Source organism: Pogonomyrmex barbatus, unplaced genomic scaffold, assembly GCF_055798465.1.
Source record: "Pogonomyrmex barbatus isolate J1 unplaced genomic scaffold, ASM5579846v1 scaffold4, whole genome shotgun sequence".
NCBI classification, from domain to species: Eukaryota; Metazoa; Arthropoda; class Insecta; order Hymenoptera; family Formicidae; genus Pogonomyrmex; species Pogonomyrmex barbatus.
The window spans coordinates 5,471,355-5,488,460 of NW_028297138.1; the positions used below are offsets into that span (position 1 = coordinate 5,471,355).

General features: G+C 32.7%; 1 protein-coding gene across 8 annotated transcripts in view; it reads left to right on the top strand.

Moving 5' to 3' along the window:
- Positions 1-17,106, top strand: part of LOC105427147 (uncharacterized) — a 43,719-nt gene that overhangs the window by 3,553 nt on the left and 23,060 nt on the right. For 2 of the 8 annotated variants that reach the window (XM_089081183.1, XM_089081182.1), the window contains exon 2: positions 15,051-15,226. The exons of the other annotated variants lie outside the window; for them this stretch is intronic. The gene's annotated coding sequence lies outside the window, so the exon portion shown is untranslated. The remainder of the gene's footprint in view (positions 1-15,050; positions 15,227-17,106) is intronic. 8 annotated transcript variants of the gene reach the window in all.

The following is a 17,106-nucleotide window of genomic DNA, read 5'->3' on the forward strand; positions in this document are numbered from 1 at the left end:
TCCTGTCGTTAAAGATTTAAATAAATTCTACTAAGTTTTACTATCTTGCTCGACTTCGCCGCTTAGCGTTACGAAGTATATATCATATTTATTTAAGTGTAAATATCTACGCTCTTCAAGGTTCATTCTGGTCTCTCGCGTAGAATTCAAATATCACCTTTGGAAAAATAACTCATTGATGAAAAAAAATCGGAATCAAAAGTATCGTAAAGTATAGTAAAGAGGAAATCGATTGTCATGAAAAAAGAAGGACTATAATGCTGGACCTGCTTGAGAAGTCTAGTAGTTGATACGTGTTGATATGTGTTTCTTTTGCTCCTTTTTTTAGATTAGTCCAAACGATAAAATCGACGTAGTCGAAGAAAGAAATTTGTTTGTCAGACATCAAGCTTTTCTCGCGTCCACTAATAGCGAATACCGCGCACCTCGGGACATGACAAAGAGATGCCGGCGTATTTCTACGGCAAATCCATTATTCCTGTATTTCCGACGGTCTTCCGATTCCGGATTTTTATCGTCCAACAAAAAAAAATTCGCGGACGCTCTTGTCGATCAAAACGTCGAATCCACGAAATCAATCATGAATTCTGTTCCTGATGCTCATGATGACAGATTTAAAATTGTGGAAAAATCTTTATATTAATAATGCAGGCAAGAAACATTACGTAATATTAATTTCTATTTTATTAATAATTTAATTAATTTTATTAATCAGAGATTATTGAAAATTAATGTAAAAATTACCGATCAACCATTTATACAATGTATGTCTGCATATGTATACATATTGACACGGTATCTCGTAATTCAATCAGCTCGTACCTGCATGAGACGATATCGATATTGCTTCTATATCATCAGCCGATTCTAATGTTCTTTACTCGGTTTTTTCTATGTTCCATTTACGATAAACGCAATTCCTTGATCTATTCCCTAATCGTATTATGGAATTCACTTGAATTCCATAATAAGATATAAAAACCTCTCCTTTTCTTTGTGTTTCTACTTACTGTTTTATGAATAGTTTATATTAACTTATCAATTTTAGGATTATCTTATCAACATCTATTCGGGATAGCGTTTTCCACCGTCGTATACATCAGAGAAATCTTGTTGAAATCGTTATATTTGCTAGAGGAAAATATCCTGAGAGGTACGAAATTACGAAAATTTAATAGCTTGCAAATTAATCGGTTCGTTTCGTGCCTCTTCGCAAGTTTGCCTCGTTAATTTCGATCTAGTCGAGATGATTTTTCGCCTTTCGTGGAAAGATCTTCTAGCAATATTCTTATCTCGTGCACAATTAACATTAATGAAAACTCATCGACATGCAGCTAGTTCTCTCACGCTCGTTCATTAAGACTCATTAGAGGCATACTGACCTCGCCCGATCCTTCATGAATTATACTTCTTCATACACGCTTCTTCTAATGCGCGCCATAATATATCAAATCAGTCAGATTGGAGATCTGATCTATGAGAAAATTTCTCTGATCGTGTTCGCAGTTAACACACATTCGTAGAGACGTGCAACGAGAAATATTATACTTCTCGATAAGTTAAATATATTCGCAATAATTAATCTCATTTTGATTTCATCTTGATCTTTGATCTTATTTTCATTGAAGAGCCAAACAAATAAAATAGCATTATAAAAAAAGACTTATTTTATAGTTTATCCAATTATTTTACATCTTCTTTTCTCAGTGTTAATTATATAATTATATACCAGTTCGAAAATGTTAATGAGACTCGGTATTATTACATGACATTATTGTATGTATAAAACATCTCGATCCAGTTGGTGCATACGAGGCAGAAAGCACGTTACGCGAGTGAAGTAACTTCTGAAAAGTAGCTCGTTTAATCGCGAAGAATTACGTCTCTTCTCCGAAAACTTTCGTCGCGTAGTGTGCACTGTATTCTTTTCACAGCCTGTAGCAACTTGCGAAGAACTGGAAGGCTAATGACATTTCAGCAGCATTTATCGCATGTATTAATAATGTCCTCTTGATAATGCCGGTCGTTCTAATTTTTACGGAGCGACTCGCGTATGAAAATTTATAACATTCTTTAGAATATGAACGATGTATTGGGAATCACCTTTTTCGAGACACTGTACAATATCGCGAAGTGATTGATGCATTTTTTTCTGTAATGAGAGTTCGCATGTTACACACGACATTTGTGTGATATTCCATCGGAGAATGTGAGAATAGAAATATTGCGAATATTTTTTCATCTTTCCCTACCGCACGTTGTGATTGAATTGAAATTATACTATATTAATAAAGCGCGGATGCCTCGCGCATAAAGACGGCGAATATATTTCCATCCGCAAATATATTTCCTTCCGCATCGATGCTTATCACCAATATCTTTCCGTCCGAACGGAACGAATTGCCGTGATAAAATAACGTTACGTGATTTTTTTCTCTCTTTCCTCGCTATTCAAAGCTTCATAATCATCATGGACGAGGAACGAGGGAAGAGTAGGACATATTTTTCGCACAGTGTAGTACCCGCATCCTGTTCACGATTAATTAACTCGACCGGCGGTCGAGCGTGTCTCATTTACGAACTTAAATGGAAAATGGAACGCAACCGAGACGGATATTTGTCCTGCACTGTCGGGTGCGATAACTGGGCGGAAGAACAATGAATATTCGACAAATAAAAACTCCATAGAGGATACATACTAAAGTTATTGAAACTTATTGTCAGAAGATCTGTAATTTAAATTACTTCTCAAAATACGATGATTTCGATAATCTCATCACTTTTCTTGATGCAGAGGTGAGCCTTACCACCCCTCTCCTCCCCCAATGAAATGTTGAAATTAGAAAGACTAATTTGTCTCTATGATGTAATTTATTCTAAGATCACAGAGCTCATTTGTACGCGATCATCAAATTTTACCAATGCGATTTTCATTCTGTTTTTCTCTTTCTCCCTTTTTTGGTTTATTGTTTTTAAGTATCGGTTTTCGCTTTTAACGGAAACTGTTGTGGATACCGTTAACGAGTAAAATATCCTTCTAGATGGGATAACATTAAATACAACGTGTGTACTTTATAATCAATTTATTATTTAGATGATACATATTAAAATACGTGTAATAACATGCAAATTAATTAATTTATTTATTAAATGATTATTGTGTTTAGTTGTATCATAATTTTATAAATAATGTAGCTTTAATGTTTCTATTAATTTAGTAAAATAATATTTGGAATATCAAATGAATATCAAAAATGTTTTGTCGTTTACGCCAGAATATTTAGATACGAATATAATCATTATATTTATTTCTTGATAAATATATAAGATCTCGTCATTCGCACTTCAAATTTTCTCAATCTCTCATTCTCCGCGATGTATTTGGAGGACAAATGATTATTGTGGTCTCATTACGGTAACGTGTATTTAGCATTGAAGAACGCATACAAAGATCCGAGCGCGTGTAAAATATGTCGCATTTACGTGATGTTACGTGAGATCAAGTTTTGAATAGCCGGCCGAAGATACACCGAAGTTTGGTATCCCAAGCAATGCGCCGTGATATTTTTAGACGTGGAATAAAGCGATATTGTGGGAAAAGAAAGAGGTAAATAAGCGAAATTAACGTATATAAAGAAATACATAATTTATTGCACAACTCATTCTTATATATGTCATCTCGTGTCCAGTATCTAGAGATCGACAAGGATTCTAGAGGAAGTTGCACCCATCTTCCTTCGGTTTGACTTTCGTTCGCACAAAGGTGACCTTATTTTTCTTCGTGCGAAAGAAGACGTATTACATTACACGTATTCCACTCAAGTTAAATATTCCAATAGAAAATATTAAATTTTGTTTGAATATTCGCTAAACTCGATCGCTAATCTTCTCAAAAATATATTTTCTTTATGATTCACATTGTGGTTCACAATATTAATATCAATACCCCGAAGCGTAAAAATTATGAATTGACGATTATGGATAACATTTCATTCCGTAAGCGAGGGAAATGCGATTCTTGAATGCTGTATAAATTAAAATTTAAAAAATCCATTCTGCGAAGATTTTTTAAACGAAGACGCAGCGGGCGGTAACTCATTATCGGAAAGCTAAAAGGCAGACATCAGGAGCTAATATTATGTGATGACTTAATGAATAACTAACAGCCTCATTTATTCGCACTTATTTATTTATTATAATTCATCAATTATATACTGATCTTTTATATCAAAAGAATCAGACAGAAGCGATATTTCGATGATAGTTTTCGTCGAGTAAAAAATACGAAACGACAAAAACGACAAAAAAAGAAGGAAACACAAACAGAAAATACAAATATATTTCATTAAATTATCATTAAGTATCATCTTAATTTTTTTTGCTTCTTTCAAAAATTCATCATATCGAACATGAATTTCCATCTTTATTTTATGTTACTTAGATTATATGAATGGGACACGATAAACGTCGAGTGTATAATATGCGATTATGTGTGCTATGCGTAGAGAAAGCGACGTTCAAAAGTGCATCTGAAAAGAGTGATTGTGCACGCGCAAATATTAGAAATGGTCCAAATTTCTCGAATGGAAAATTCTTTAGTAGAATCGTTGCCGATCCGCTAGATTACCAGGATTATTACGGATCCCACCGGAGCTTGTCATTTCTCTCGGGCACAACGAAAAGATCAGACGAGCTCCAGGAATTTCAATGAGCTTTGTTGGACTGATTACTCTCGAATTTAAAATAACATGACTATCAGGAATGAAGTAAGTTGTAAAATGTAATTTTTTATCTTTTCTGAATTTCCTTCGCTTTAATTTTTTGCATTCTCGTACTTAATTTATGATTAATACAATTTTTATTAATTTATTACTGAAAAAAATGAATTCGCTGAATATGTTATATGGTAAAAGTATGGTGAAAGAAAAGACATCAGAGTCAACTAGCACAGTGCTTAGAAATCCATTTCTCTTGCATTCTGTACCGGCAATATCGCGAGCGATGGCAATAATTCTCACACGAAGATCAATAAATATATTTCACAATCTCACACGTGCTTCTTTAATCGTAAATTTTTCTACCAGCAAAATATTGGCATTACTTGTTAAGTCATTCTATCTGTGATCCTATGTATCTTTTATATTTAAGATGTTCATATGATCAATGAATTTCAATAATTAAGCATGCATTATTGATGCACAAGATTTTTCATCGTGTGTGCATAAATTAATGCGTTTATAAGTTGAAAAGACGAAAAATAAAATGTCTTTTTATAACGGAGATAAGATGACAACCTTAAGATTTATCGATTTTTCCTGATTTTTATGATAATGTAAAAATAATAATCATTTCTACATCATTGATATTGAAATTAATTCTTCCTAGATTTATTTGCCAATATACATGGAAAAAATAACATTCTATTAAAAAAAAAATTGCGTATTTTTTGCACTAAAAATTGATTGCTAAAAAATTTTTGATAGATCTAGGACGTGAATGATAATTGACAATCGCTCTTTCGCGAAACATTTCTGGAAAATATTTTTAATATAGTGACATACGACGAAGAGCAAACATATATTGATTCACACTGAAATGGAGAGAATGTAATATTATGTGCGTGAAATGCGGTGAATGGACTTTTACGGTTCGCGAAGTTATGAATGAGGAATTGAATATGCGCGAATGTATATTAAAGCGGCGTTTCTCTATGAAGTTTATATGCATATATGTGAAATAGGTCTATTAACATAATTCTACTTCATTCTGAAGGATTGATAACTACTATACTGAGGTACTGCTTATATATTTCGTGAGTATTTAAGCATAAACGAAATCTTATCTAGATGATAATAGAACAAACATGTAAAGAAAAGCAAATTTATGATCAGAATTAGTCATGAGTACTAGCATTTTGAAGATGAGCTATGTAACAGATTTTTTTCCATATTAACATTGTGTCGCAGTGAAATATGTCATGTATCACAGTGAAATATATTCAAGAGATTTATACAAAATAATGTAATTTATCACTGGAATTTTAGAAAGAGTCGTGAATTCGATCTTCGCACGCTCGATAAGAAACATGCCAATGTTTGCATTCTATCGCAACGAAATTGGTGGTGAAATTGGGGATATCGACATTTCGACGCAGCCAGTTCGCGTTAATGAAGAAATTCCTGAGACGCTGTCACTCAATCTTTTTGACAGTAACTTTTTGACAACATGGCTGATATACATTCCACTGAAGGTAGAAATTATCTTCTCTTTATCATCATTTCTCTTGAAGTTATTTTTGCTATGAGAAAGACGAAAGATAATTTAAGTTCGACAATGTATCAAACGTTATCGCGTTAATTAATTATATACTATAATTATATAATTATAATATCGAATCTTCTTTGTGTTACTTTCACTTTATATTTCTTTTCTATTTATTTGACGGGAATCAATAATAGTTCCAACAAAATCTATTGGTTTCTCCCGCTCATATTTGTTATGTTATGTAAGCATATTTATCTTATTTTACGCTTGTCCAATGCTTCGCGCCAATATTTCACCCACTCACGTTTTACCTACACGCGTGCACGATACAAAGAAATCGTTAATAGAGTATGCATTCGCGCATTGAATCGGACTGAAATTTTTTCGGCGCTTTTGCATAGATTGCATATCCGCCGCGCGCGTGCGCGCGCGCGCGCAAAATGCCACAAGGAAAACAAAGGTGGTTTCACGCTTCGGAGCGGTCGGTGGGATTGCGCGCCGAAAATACTAGTTCGACCTTATGCTCGGTAGATTTGTTAGTGCGTAAACTTGCTTCTCGGTTCACCGTCAGTGAAATATCGTTTCAGTTAGAACGATGCAACTTGATACATCGTGCATTTATTGGATTTTTACAATGTTACATCTCTCAAACTAACGGTATCGATTCACATCGAATTAAATCGATTAGAAAAGTCATATATATAGTACTATGAAAGTCATATCATTCCCGTAAATCTACCAAAAGTGTAAATGTGCCACGTTCTGTAGTTCAGAAATAGATTTATACATAAATCCAGGCAAGCGTATAATGCGAGTTTTTAAAATCGTTCGATATTTGTTTTAAGATTGAATTACTGTCAAACATGAATTTATTTCGTAGATATTATCGGTATGTATAAATACGCGCTGTGCACGTCAATTTTTCCACAGGCAAACCTAGGGCAATGGCTTCTGTAACGTGATTCCTCCATCGCGTAACCTATAATTTACGCTCGCCATCACGCTTCTCAATTTCATATCATGAAAGATGAGGAGAGGGGGAACGGGAGGGGGGGCGAGTTAGCTCGAAGAAATATAGCCTTTGCGCTCTAATGTTTTTCTTTTCGTTATATCGTTCGCAATTTCTCATTGTCAAAGTTTATGAATTTCGCGAGGCTTTCCGTCGCAACACTTCGCTCTGTAGAATGTTCAAAACTTCCGAAATAGAATCTTTGCAAAAGCAGTATTTAACTTTCTAAAGTAGCTAAGTAGCTAAGATATAAATTATTTGTTACGTTTAGAGAGAAATAAATAGTAATTTCCCGACATGTCTAAAATAACTCGACAGAGAAATAGATTTGATGTGTATATGTATGATATCGGATTCACTTTTTAGATAATTCAACGTACAATATACTCTGCTCAACGGAGAGCGCTGCGTCTCGATAATGACACCGTTCTATCGGTCCGTAGCCTCCGTGATAATTTCACCGGTTTTCTTCTTCATGGATTCTCTCAAGCATCAAATATGGTACTGTTTCTGAAACACGACAATCGTCCCATTTTTGCTGTATCCTGCGTTTCTTCTTACGCGCACATGTGCGTTCACAAACATGACCTTTTTTCCTTATCTCAGTGCATTTTTTTTTCTCTGCCATTTACATTGCTTGGTTTTATGGACGAACTGTAGATATTTATGAATATTATCATTTCGAAAATGTGATTCTACAAAAACATAAGCTATACGCAAACACTATCACCATTACCAAAATATTATGAGCGATGAAAAAATTACTGAAAAACTTGTAATAATTATAAACGATGACGCCATTGTCATCGACAATGTCACGCGCATTTTTACATGTGTGTGGGAACGAAATCATAAGAGTATCGCGACTTCGGAAACGATCGACGATAGCATACGGTTGTTAGTAACAACCGTAGTTAGTGAAACCTCGCGTTAGATTGATACATTCTTTTAAATCTTTAAAAATTGTGATCCAATTAAATACAAGAAATCGCTAACTACGCTACGATTGTTACTAAACCGGTTTAACGTCGCTATGTGTAAACGTAATAAATTTTAGCGTGAACCCGACGATATCAAAGAGAAGGGGAAAGTCGGCATCTCAATGCTTTTACACGCGACGATGGCAACGTGTACGCTCGGGAGCGAATTTATTTTCGGGGGTTGATGCAAACCGGCTGCGCTCGCGTCACTTCTCTTCGGCTAACCGCAACGAGAACGCCGTACTGCATATATGAGGTCATCACTTATAACGATGAAAACAACCGCCAGCTATATGTGCACCCAAGGTGGAAGATAAGCAGTCATAGAAGCTGCAGAAGGAGACGATCGCGCGAGGATAAGCAACGGATGAATCACGATGCACGATGATGTGTATGCGAGAGATGTCATATCGAAGAAATTTTCCCATGCGATCGTGACGAAATTAAAACATTTGGTTAATAACCAAGAAAAATTCAAATCGAAGAAAAAGATAAATTAAAATAAATTAAAATAAAAATAATAAAAATAAATTAAAATTTGAGCTTTAATTTTCTAGGTTTAATACGCATTAATTTGAAATTAATACGAGACGAGTGACAGTTTTACATAATCCTGTTATGACAAGAATTAGCGAACCAGCAATGCTATTAATAAAACATACAACGCACACACAATTGTGTAACACGTAACTGCATTTTAGTGATTAATGATAGTGATTAAAAAAAAATCACGGAGTTGTTTAAATATGAAAAAAAGACAGCTGAAATGTTTGCCTTATTGCATTATCATGCTTCAGAGAGGGCACACGCCACGAGACATACTTACTCTATTAAATAGATGGACGTACGCTCTATTACTCTTGATTAAGCCTATTGCTGGGCTAACGGCATTATATCGTAACGCATTTCGCGCGAATTGTGCACGGGCGCTCGTTTTCAAACGTTATAATTGGTGTATTTACAGCGGTGCGTTATACTTTTTTTTCTGCCTTCTTTTTTTCAATAAATATTAGAGCCACAAATATGACTCATTTGAGTAACGTGCAACTTTGCGGAGGCACCGTAATTTTTTAAAGAGAAGCCTTGCTGCGTCTCTATGTACATTTTATTTTAATTCTCTATCTTTTGTATCTCATGACATATATTCGCAACAATATAAATTATCGTAGTTTGAATGAAGATAAGAGCGTTGATAACGACATATTTGGCGTCGACCTGGTAGGATATGATAATGAATTGATCCTAAAGAATCAGTCGGGTCTTCCGGCACAAATGAGATTATGCCATACATACGGTTGTGAGAGAAGGATCGCATTTGGATCTGCATACAAGGCAGAAAAGAGGAATCATTGAAACATAAAGGGCTGACAAATGGGAAAAAACATTAGATGCTCTAAATAATCCTTCGAAGTGGAGAAAAGGATACAATCCCTGTACGTAGAGGGAATAACCAATTCCAATAAAGAGATTGATTAACCTCTTTAAATAGATATTGTCCCTCTCAGCTTTCTCACATAGTACACGCGTACATGCACACACATAACATAAGAAGAATGATCAATGCCACATTCAGAAAAAAAAATCGTACCAGTAACTAAAAATTTGTACACAATTGCGCTTCAATTATGTATAATAAAGTTATAATAAGAACAACACGTTATACGAATAAAAAATACAGCAATAATATAGTAATAAAAAAATAGTAATTATTTGTAATAAATAATTAAATAAACTAATATATTGTATACTTCAAAGAGACAAGCCAATTGAATGCCAATTTAGAGCCGACACTAGTTATTAAGACTATATATTATTAAGACTGTATAATAAATTTAAGCAACTCAATAATCAGAATTCTAACCCTGAACATAACAATCGGAGTGATAATAATGAGAGGCCTGCCTTTTTCGCTTTGTTAATTTCTGACAAATTTAAAAATCTTTTTAGAAATTCTACAATATCTCTGGTATATGTTGGTCTGGATAAATTGAATAAATTTATCAAAGTACAGAAAGATAAATTACTAAAAAATTTACCTTCCAACTTAGTGTAATCATAGCGAATCATAGCGAAAGAGTAATAAAGAGATACGAAGCTTTCACGAGTGTTAGCGCGTGAGTAATTAAGGAACTAGTTCGAGTAAGAAGAGATAGAGAGCGTGTGCGTGGAAGAGGGACGAAGACTTTTGCGTTGCGTTGCATGGCGAAGGAGAAGGCAACAGCGATCAAACGATTGTGTATTACGCTTTTTTAAGTGTTTCAAATAAACGTTTTGTAATAAATCTTACGACTACATTAGTATATAAGATTAATTGTAAAAACTGTAGTGCCTCGTATGTCAGACAAACAGATGAAACAGAAACTTTGAAAATCAGGGTTAGTGAACATAAAAATCACATAAATAGAGATATATCGCAACATTCAGTTAGAGCATAGAACATAGAATTGATATGAGTCGTGAATTTGATTGGGATGATGTGGAAATTTTAGACGAAGAAATAGGTTTAAATAAAAGATTAATATCTGAAATGATACATATTCGTAAACAATAACAAGCTCTCAATTTACAAACTGACATTGCTCTCCTTGATCTGCTCTCCTTATACCGAACTTTTTACCAAACATTGAGGTTTCCATTTCTTATTACGTTACATACCTTTGATATCTATTACAGTTATGCTTACGTTACTTATTAATTTTAATTTTAATCGTTCTTCACAGTATCACTTTGTATTATATATGTAAGTTTATCATTTTTATATTTCTATTTGATCTTTACTGTTAGTCTTTTCATTACAATTCATTTTAGTTGGCACTATATAACACTTGACAATTTTATTGACGATTATCTACATTTTAGACTCAAATTCATTTTTCTTGATTACCTATTGACTGCTTATTTCTTGACTACCTATTAATTGCTATTGACTACCACTCTGCGCAATTCGTAGATATTAATTCTAACAATATATATCCTCTTTATTCAACTTATTCTTCATATAACGATTATCACATTTAGTATATTTTTGTACTGAAAATAGGTCAAATCCGGGACCAAAACGTTTACATATGTTTCATTTTATTTAATACATTTGTAATTACACATTAATAACTAGTGTCGGCTCTAAATTGGCATTTATCTTGTCTCTTTGATTTATTCTTTTGAGCCTAATTTTATTATTTATTTTTGTAATAATATTGTATACTGTTGTTATTAATATGTTTTTTAAACTTATCTTAATGATATTATAACATTATGCTTACTTCACAAAAATATTTGTTTAAACTGGAAAAATATAATGTCATATTCTATTTGTATGAAGTCTATATAACTATGTAATTGTAGTTGAGTCGATAGTATATTGCACTATCAATTAATAATTCGCATTTATTGTTATTGTGACTATATTTTTATTATACTCAATACTACTTTCGTACTTATTTAAAAAATTAGTACTTAAATTTTGTAATTGTCATAAATATAGCCAGAACTATTTTGTTTTCTCTCAGTGCATGGGTAGATATTTGCTAAATGTTTTATTTGTAAATCACAGAATTGATTGACGGTTTATTTGTTGGAAACTCACATCAGTCATATATACTGTTACCTCTTTAATTCTTTGTAATTAAAACTTTCATTCGATTCAAATATACATATATTTAAAAATATTTTATGGAAACATATGCCGGAATATTATGCATACATTAGGTAGAATAAAAGCTACTACTACTTGTGTTAGACATATTGTTTGAGTTGAATATAATAGTATATAATTAGAATTGAGTTAGATATTGCAATTTTGTAATATAATTTTGTTAAAAGTAAAATTAAAACTACTTCCACTTGGCTAGAATAGAAAGACTTTTCTATGGAGATACAAAGATACGTACCATTCAGGTTTTATTTTTTTTTTAAATAAAAAATATTACCAATGTTATTTTTTAATTTGGTACAACAGTTTAACGTATAATAATTCTATTAAATGTATTATAATTATAATTATAATTATATCTATATATTACAAATTGACATTAATTTTTGATTGATAAAATCCTTTTCGCCTTTATAAGATTTTTTTCTAATTTATGAAATATAAAATAGAAATTGGTGCCATAGATGATTGATTTTTGTCACAGCACATTTGTTGTAAGAGATTTAAAAATTGATTTTTTAATATTGAAAGTTTTATCAAATTTTTTTGTATGTGGAAGTTTTTCTATAAAATAATATTATTCTATATTTCTATATTTATATAAAACTCAATGGCAAAGAGGGGACGTGTAAACATGGCAATTTTTTTTATTTTTTAAAAAGATAATTTTCAGATATTTCTTTTTTTAATAACATTAATAAATATTATCATTAACGATTAAATGCATTAATAGATAGATCAATTCAGTATAAATAATAAACCTCTTGGCATACAGAAAAACATAAGCAGTAAACAAACTGTATAAGGATTATGGCACACACTTAAGAAAATTAATGTTATGGATTTGTTACTGCTTATGTTTTACTGTTTAAGTTTTTGTGTGTACCGTGACCTTTACAGTCGAGAATAATAAAGAATTATAAAGAGAGAGAATTAATTCTTAATTGATTAATTTCTTTACTGATTACGTTTTATTGCTTATATTTTTCCATGTGATCTAAGCAAACTCTTACTTAATGAAATATGTAAATGAAATTAAGCAGAGCAATCAGTACAAACTCTTAGTGATATACATTTGAAAAGAACATTACATTCAGGCTTGTAGTATTTATTAAGACAAAAAAGAATCAGACAACACTGAAATTATTTTTTTTAAACTATTATATATTTATAGACAGAGTGAAGCACCTAATTTGACACTTTGAAAAACTTGTTTAAAAATTGTGTAAAAATTATACATTATACGAAAAATTATTTTATATAAAAGGTGCATAATTTCGAGAGAATCATTATATAATGTATAAATTTTTTTTATAAGTGAAGGTACTCTGAAGTCTCAAGGTCAACTTTGCTTTTTTAAATGGAATCATATATTTTTTTTATTTGACATGATTTCTTTAATACAAATGTCAATAGAATAAAAAAGTCAAAAAAATCAATAGTTAAGAGTTAAGAGATAAAAGTCAATAGTTAAGAGATATTTTATATTTTAATCTTATATTTTGATATAAAATATAGAACATTTCAAATTCATTTTTTTCTATTCATTTTTTTATGACTGTACTTAATACTTTGATGCATGGAATAATCAATTAGTATAAGGAAGATACATAGTTACTTTAAAAAAAATTATGCAATAAGCAAAATGCAAGTACAAACTTTTTTTATACAAACAAACTACAACGCGAGACATGGCATTTACTCGGCAAGCAGGATCTTGGTTGCTAAAGTCTTTATAATATGAAAATAAATTCAATTAATTTTTATATTACCAACGACGTGCCGCTTTTTTAGCAGACTTTCAACATAGTGGTTCTATAATAATTCGATGATCAATATTATTGATATCGATTAAACTCCCTTTTATTATCCCCCCCATCAGAAATATATATTGCGAAAAATATCATCTCAGCCAGGGATCGAACCTGGATCACCCACTTTCCGCGCAAGCATCTTATCCACTAGATCACTGAGGCTATGGTAATATTTATCGCAATATTCAGAGATTTTAATCGATATCAATAATATTGATCATCGAATTATTATAGAATCACTATGTTGAAAGCTGCTAAAAAAGCGGCACGTAGTTGGTAATATAAAAATTAATTGAATTTATTTTCATATTATAAAGACTTTAGCAATGAAGATCCTGCTTGCCGAGTATGCCATGTCTTGCGTTGTAGTTTGTTAACATGTACTTGGCTTATACCTATGTATTGTTTTTTTTATACGGCTGCATGCTTTCTTTACACAATCGATTTGTCTCAATATTCTATGCAAGTATACAGGTATCAAAAAATACAGTTATCAAAAAGTGTATAGTTCATGAGATAGTTTACATTCTGTGTAAGACTATGTGAAACTAAATATATCTCATAAATTAATTTTTCACGAGACACATTGTATATTACTGTTGAAATGCCATTATAAATTCAAAAGCAATGTATTTCAATTCTAATTGTCCACCCGTTCGCGATAAGGCGTGAATAAGGTTCCGTATCGGTGTTACCGTTTTTGGGCATAAGTTACGTTCACCAGTCACGTGGAGCCCGATGTCCAGACTCTATTTCTTTCTAAAGATTTTACTTGGACTCAATAACTAGTGCCTCTCAGGCGACAGAAATTGCAATCGTACAAAGGCGACAACTATGATAACGTTTCTTAAAGTAAAAATTCCAAATCGGATTTTGCGTCGCAATATCTCCACTCATAAGGCATGGGAGAAAAATAAAAACACTTTAATTATGCAAATCAAAATCAAGTTATCGATCGAGTCTGTTTAGAATTTGATCGATTCAGATATTATTGAGATCCGATAATTTCAGGTGATCGCATCTCGCGTCAAAATCACACAGTAATGTTTCGGTTGTACAGACATATTGATATAGACTTGACACCCGTGTCTCCTGATATCGCTAATCAATATTATTATTTTATCTACCATAATGAAGCAGAGACGAAAACGTCGTCGCGAGAGCATATTTTTTGTTATCTTCTCTCTCTCTCTCTCTCTCTCTCTCTCTCTCTCTCTCTCTCTTTCTCTCTCTCACTTTTTATTTTTCCTCTCTTCCTGATGCATAAGATCTCACAATCAGTCGAGCTGTTCTTGAAAGCGCATTAGCACATAACACATGTCGGATTTCAGGCCTGCCCCTTCGTCAAATTTTTTGTCAGCGACCTGCATTAAGCCGCTCGCTTGCACTGCGAGGGGTTCCGACAAAATCGAGTTTGTATCTTGCTTACATATACTGCCGATCACGCCGAACCGCGATTCTGAGAAGAAACAGTGTGGCCGTTTGTCCGCAGAGTGCCGATTGAACGGTAATTATAGTTCACAGTAATTATATTAATTGCAAACGTTTTATCAAATTCGAGTCTGTTTGCTAAAATGACAGTGCGATTATATCGTGCCATTTGTATTAAACCTCATAGAGAAAGCCTCATGAACGAGAATTAATAGCAAGTGGAGCAAAGCGCGCGGATACGATTATCAAGTGTTAGTTTATGTCGGCAGTTTATTTACTCGCCAGTAATTTACGTAATATGTGAAACGAAAAAAGAAAATGCAACGATATAACACATTGTGATGTCGTGATGTATATTTAGTAGAACTTTTCAAATGAAAACTATCCAGACAATAATGCAACGGCATTCCGCACGGTTTGTATATCTATTAACTTCATAGGAACGATACAGTAAATAAATCGTAGTGACATTGGTATTACTCGACATTCAACCTCGAATATCACTGGCAATATTAATTTTTAAATATTAAATATTAATATTAAATATTAATTTTGTTTTATACTTGTTTTTCAGAATACTCATTTTTTTAATAACAAGTTTTCCAACGATATCACTTTTTTCATATGATTTTTGCGTTCGACATAATGTTCGCATATTTTGTAATAATATAAAAATACTTTGTAATAATGAGTAGTAAGTTTTGTTTATCTGTTTATATTTTTTATAAATAATTCGCAACGAATACTAATTGTCGTTGACCAAGTAATAAGTACTAATAATAATAATATATGTGAATATCACAAATTTAATTTGTATGGCAAAGCTGAAGTTCCATTTTATCGAATTGTCCCTTCAGTTTTCGCAATATTTTGCAACTAATTATTACTCGATCTTCATCCTCTGATAATGGATGATCGTAACTTGTGCAAAATATTTAACATCTAGCAATAATTACTAAACCATTCCCGAGATTATCGCATTCCGCACCATTTGCTGTCAACACGAATTAAATCAGCACTCGATGCTGACACACTGTTTAATTTATCGTGCAAGAAATATGAATCGAAATGAATATCGAGAGAAATACGAGAAACAAAGCGAAAAAAATACAACGGTGCAAATTACGGTGAGTAAAGAAAGTCTGACGCTAAGTGCCAAATGTAACGCGAGCGAAAGAAACGCAAGAGTGGTAAAATCCAGAGAGGACAAAAGGAAACGAGAAAATGAATAGACGAATCCAAAGTTGCGAAAATGAAGGAACACGCAGGTAAATTGGCGGTAGAGAACTAGTAAAGACCAGACGTCGCGTTCTTCTCGTAAACATAACTTTGGATGAGTAAGACGTAAGACATAAAAGGCGTAAAAGAACGACAGCCGTGCTTCTCACAATACCCTTATTCACCAAGTTCACGTCGGCGCTGTTATCACAACGCGTCGAACCTTCGCAATCGAGCGAGCGATGGTGAATTCATGAATATATAAAGCGTGCACTTGGAGCTTAAAGATAAGCATATCGTAAAAAATTAGATAAATTATTTACCGAAAATATTTATAATATGTTTGGAGTACAAGGATAAATATTCTGAACATTGAAAGAAGACATTTACTCAATGCATATGTTCAAGGAAGAGAGTTATCTCGTCATAGTTTTACAAAGACGCATTTAAGATTGCATAATAAATATGTAAGAGAGCCATGTTAAATGATGGTTACCAATCGTTTATTAGTTTAAGAATCACGAAGGACGAGGAAGGCCCACGCGTACGGAGGAAGAGTAAATCGTTAAATAGAACATGTCCATCTATTAATCTTCACGGGTTAATTATGATTTGCATGGTCATTTGCTACGCGACGGCGATCCGGCCGGATTTTTGTTCCAAGCTCGTCGTTCATTTCAGTTATCTCGCTTTTCAATCTGCACGAGTCATACGAGAGAATTCGCGCAAAGCAAATAT